Source organism: Arachis hypogaea, chromosome 20 (assembly GCF_003086295.3).
Source record: "Arachis hypogaea cultivar Tifrunner chromosome 20, arahy.Tifrunner.gnm2.J5K5, whole genome shotgun sequence".
Lineage (NCBI taxonomy): Eukaryota > Viridiplantae > Streptophyta > Magnoliopsida > Fabales > Fabaceae > Arachis > Arachis hypogaea.
Genome location: NC_092055.1, coordinates 60923802 through 60928939, shown reverse-complemented (window position 1 = coordinate 60928939; position 5138 = coordinate 60923802). Strand labels below are relative to the sequence as shown.

At 34.9% G+C, this 5138-nt stretch overlaps 1 long non-coding RNA gene across 1 annotated transcript; it reads left to right on the top strand.

The window, feature by feature from the left end:
* The first annotated feature begins 1743 nt into the window (after positions 1–1743).
* Positions 1744–4773, top strand: LOC112785889 (uncharacterized). Its single transcript, XR_011878602.1, has 3 exons — positions 1744–2297; positions 2455–2550; positions 4577–4773. It is a non-coding gene; the product is annotated as an uncharacterized lncRNA (long non-coding RNA).
* Positions 4774–5138: the final 365 nt, after the last annotated feature.

Below are 5138 nucleotides of genomic sequence, written 5' to 3'. Positions count from 1 at the left end.
TCACGGTTTTTTAAAAAAGAGTGGCCTAAAAGGGTCTATGGTCACGGTTTTGAGGGGTGACCTAAAGGGGTCTATGGTCACGGTTTTTTACAGTGACCATAAAGGGTCTATGGTCACGGTTTTTTAAAAAAGGGTAACCTAAAAGGGTCTATGGTCACGGTTTTGGAGTGTGACCTAAAGGGGTCTATGGTCACGGTTTTGGGGGTGGCCTAAAAGGGTCTATGGTCACGGTTTTGGGGGTGACCTAAAAGGGTCTATGGTCACGATTTTTTACAGTGACCAAAAAGGGTCTATGGTCACGGTTTTTAAAAAAAGGGTGACCTAAAAGGGTCTATGGTCACGATTTTGGGGGATGACCTAAAGGGGTCTATGGTCACAATTTTCGGGTTGGCCTAAAAGGGTCTATGGTCACGGTTTTGGGGGTGACCTAAAGGTGTCTATGGTCACGGTTTTTTACAGTGACCTAAAAGGGTCTATGGTCACGGTTTTTCGGAAGAGTGACCTAAAAGGGTCTATGGTCACGGTTTTGGGGGGTGACTTAAAGGGGTCTATGGTCACAGTTTTGGGGGGTGACCAAAAAGGGTCTATGGTCACGGTTTTAGGGGGTGACCTAAAGGGGTCTATGGTCACAGTTTTTTATGGTCACGGTTTTTCAGAAAGGTGACCTAAAAGGGTCTATGGTCACGGTTTTGGAGGTGACCTAAAGGGATTTATGGTCACGGTTTTGGGGGGTGGCCTAAAGAGGTCTGTGGTAACAGTTTTTGGGGTGACCTAAAGGGGTCTGTGGTCACGGTTTTGGGGGTGACCTAAAAGGGTCTATGGTCACGGTTTTTTGAAAGGGTGACCTAAAAGGATCGATAGTCACGGTTTTGGGGGGTGACCTAAAGGGGTCTATGGTCACGGTTTTGGGGAGTGGCATAAAAGAGTTTATGGTCACGGTTTTTTGAAAGGGTGACCAAAAAGGGTCTATAGTCATGGTTTTAGTGGCTGATCTAAAATGGTTTATGATAACAATTTTGAGAGTTAATCTAAAAGGATCTATAGTCATAGTTTTAATAATTTGAATTTAAATTAATTAAGATTTATATATATTTTTTATAATTTTAAATATTTTATATATTTGAAATTTAAAAATTTTAATAACTAAAATTTAATAAAAATTTTATGTGATTTACTTTAAAATATTAAAATTTTAAATCTAATTTTATAATTAGAAAATTAAGTTGAATATTATTAATTTTAAATTAAAAAATGATTTAAACTTAATAATTATTAAGTTTTGTGCTTTTTTTAGATAAAAAGAAAAAACAAACAAACGTCAAAACCCTAAAACTAAATTATTTATAATTTATTTTATTTATTCCATAATATATTTTCGGAGATTTTTATATTAATTGAGTATCTTTTTATTAGTGATTTAAAATTTTAGTAATTGAAAAATAATAAATATTTTATCTGCTTTAATTTAATTATTTTTAATTATTGAATTAAAATATTTATTTAAAAATAAATTTATAAATTGATAATTAATATAATATTTTTATAAATATTAGTATTGGACTAAAATTAATTTTTAATTTACCCTACTCCTCCTAAATTTTATTAAAATTACCTCAATACTCAATAGTGTCAATCCTAACCCTAATTTTAAACACACATAAAATTCTAATCTCCACTGCCACTTACCACCACCACATCGCTTCCCCTTTCTTTTAACATACCAACACACAGCAACAGAAATTAGAAGCAAGAAAGAAAAGGGAGAGATCGATCCTAGAGTGAGGCTGCGATGGGGAAGAGAGAAGAGAGGAGGGGGAACTGCTGCCGCACCCCCACCGCGTCTTGATGCCGCCGTCGTCTTCTCGGTGGAGCCGTGCGCGAGAGAGGAAGGTCGAAAGAGAGATAGTGATTCGAGAGAGAAGAGGAAGCAGCGCTGTCACCCAGCCGCCTTGCCTCCTTACTGCTGCCGAGTCACCCATTCCCGTCGCTATTCCGGCGCCATGGAGCCATCGCCGCCATCATCACGAGCTGCACATCATCGCCGTTAGATCCACGTCGCGTTGCCGTGGCCGGAGCTTCTGCCGCCGCCGAGGAAGCTCGCGAAGAGAGAGAAGGAACCGCGAGCTAGAGGAGCCGTTGTCATTGCCGTTGTTGCCCCGCCGCTGCCACCGTGACCGCGGGTGGAGTCTGCCATCGAGCTGTGTGCCGCTGATGGTGGTGAACCAAACGTTGCCCTTGATGCTGGAGAAGAACACCGGAGTTGCTGTTCTGGTTCCGATTCCTCCATTTTTGAAACTGTAACCCTCTCATCCTTGTTCTGCTTCAAACTTGTTCCTCTGCCATGTTCTTGTTCTAATCATAGTCATATATATTCTTATTTTAGTTCTGCCACTTTGCTTCTAAATTTCTGTTACAACTAGTATTGGTGTCAATGTTGTTTTGGGACTGTTATAGCTGTTGCTGGTTCTGTGTGAGGTTACTGCTGCTGCGAGATAGGGAAAAAAGGAATTTGTCGCAGTTATAGATTTCTTCGAGTTCCGGTTAATTAAGGTAGGGGATTTATTTTAAAATTAACTGTTTAAATTCATGAATGCCAATGAAGTTTAGTGAGTAACTGCAAATAATTTGTGAATGTTTTGTGCGATTAATCGATAAAAATCAACTTGGTTTTGTTGTTATGAGTGATTAATTGGCGGAATTAAGCTTTGTTTGAGGTTTTAAAAAAATGTGATTGGTGTGGTATTGAGACTGATTTTGACTTGAGGTTGTGATTTGTGAATAATGATTTAATTGTTTGAAAGTGATTAATTACTCGAATTCTTGGTTATGCTGACTTCTTGATTTAGTTGTGGAATTGAGATTTATTTGGATATTGTTGAAAACTTGTTTGAGAATCATTGGTTACTGGATATGTTAATTTAATTTGACTGGATAATATTGTGTTGAGTGTTGAATTGATTTAGGCTTGTGCTAGGTCTGGAATTATTGTAATGATGGTTTGATTGTGACTATTTTCTGAATAGAGAATGAGTGCTTGTTGTAAATTTTGGTTATATTATCAATAAATTTGGTCACTAAATTGAATGGGTTGAGAACCTTGCTGTTCTGATTGTTGTTGAGAAGAAGTTTAGTGAATTGTGGAGATTGAGGTTGATGAACCAAAAACAGATTAAGCCTTGATTTCTAAACTGATTTCTTAAAATTGATTTCTTAACTGAAACAATAATTTTGAGGGTTTATAAATAATTTAAAATTACTAAAATTATATGGCTATAAAATATGTTGATTATTAAGAATTCTGTTGATTTGGTAAAATAATATTTTATTTTAATCGAATTGAAACTGTTAAAAATATTTTTTCTTATTCAAGTTTCTATTATCATATGTGTGTATTTGTTGTTAAAACTGTTAATCTTCTTCTCAATTCTCATCCACCACCAATGAAAGTTTAGATTTATCAGATTTACACTCACATTTGGCATACCCAGAAAGCATTCTCTGTTTTTGATATAAAAAGTGTACTTTTTTGAGAACTGGGTAGATTTGGGTTCTTTGTTTTGTGTGTTACCATAGTCAAAGATCTGAGCTTTTTGGGTTTGGTCTCTGTGTGTAAAAGGGGTGACTCATGTTAAGGGATTTCAGAGATCTGGGATTTGTGGTTTTGACCTTGTGAATCTGAGTCCGTACAAATAGGTAAGACTTAGAAAGACTATGTTCGAGTGCTTGTATTACTTAGAATGCTTATGCTTATGTAATAATATCTACTAACACAAGTTGGTTTATGATATAAGTGCTGAATATTCTGTTTCCTTTTTTCGCCTAATTGTGTTGTTGTAAGGCATTATGATGCTTGCTCACATTGCTTTTTAGTTAAATGGTATCCATCAATTAAGATTCCAGGGTCTGATATTATGCATGATGTTACCTATTAATTAACGAAAAAATTGAATGTTGATGCATTTGTTTAATGTTTCTTTCTTATCCAAATTTTATTTTTTTGTTTTGTTACATATATTGTAGGCATCAAGGCTTTTTCTAAGAAATGGGTTCTGATCTGAAATTCGCAATGTCCAAGGAAACTCCTATTTTTGTTGTTATTGGTTTAATTAGTTTTAATTTAGGTCTTTTGTGAAATTGTAGCAGTGTAGCACTAATGCTGTCCGTTCCTTTCTTCTAGAATTAAATTGAATAATTATTATATAGTTCAACACAAAGTTATCATCATCGGATTATTATATTTTATTGAAATCATATTAAACAACAAGGACTGCTATATGTAATTTGGTTGTGTTAGTGCTAATTATTTGAAGTACAACTAAGAGAAGAAAAATTAAAGTCTTCATGCAGACTTTCTTTTTCATTTTTCTGTTGGGATAATTTAATTACTTTCATACAATTGGGTTCTAAGTTCTTGTATCTTGATGGAAATAAACTATGTAGGGAATGCTTTTTTCTTTTACCTTTTTCTTTTCGTTTCTTTTAGGATTAGTATTTGTTAATTGATTATTTTGTTTTCCTACTCTCGAATGTTCTTTACCTTCTCTTGAAATTTGTTTTGGCTTTGTTTTGTGTACAGGATAATTTTTTTGTACTGGTAAAGACAACAGGAGTTGACTAGTTTCTGCGGCACTGTTTATAACAACTTCGAATATTCTTTACTTTTTAATAAGAGACTTTATCCGATATTACATGTAATGGATAAATTGCACCTTATTTTGATTAGTGTTGTAATGGATATTTATTTTTTAATAAAATTTTTATGATTTAGATTTATTGAATTTCTCATTCTTAAATTTATTTTGTGATTATCATCATTTTAGGATGAGATTATGTTTTTAAAAAAATTAGATTTCATAAAACAAAATAGGCTATGGTCACCATTTAAAAATAGGGTGACCATAGATAAGCTATGGTCACGGTGAAAAACCGTGACCATAGATAAGGCTATGGTCACGGTTTTAAAGAGGAGTGACCATAGATAAGCTATGGCTACGGTGAAAACCGTGACCATAGATAAGGCTATGGTCACGGTCTTAAAGTGGAGTGACCATAGAGGCTATGGTCATGGCGAAAAACCGTGACCATAGATAAGGCTATGGTCACGGTTTTAAGGAGGGGTGACTATAGAGGCTATGGTC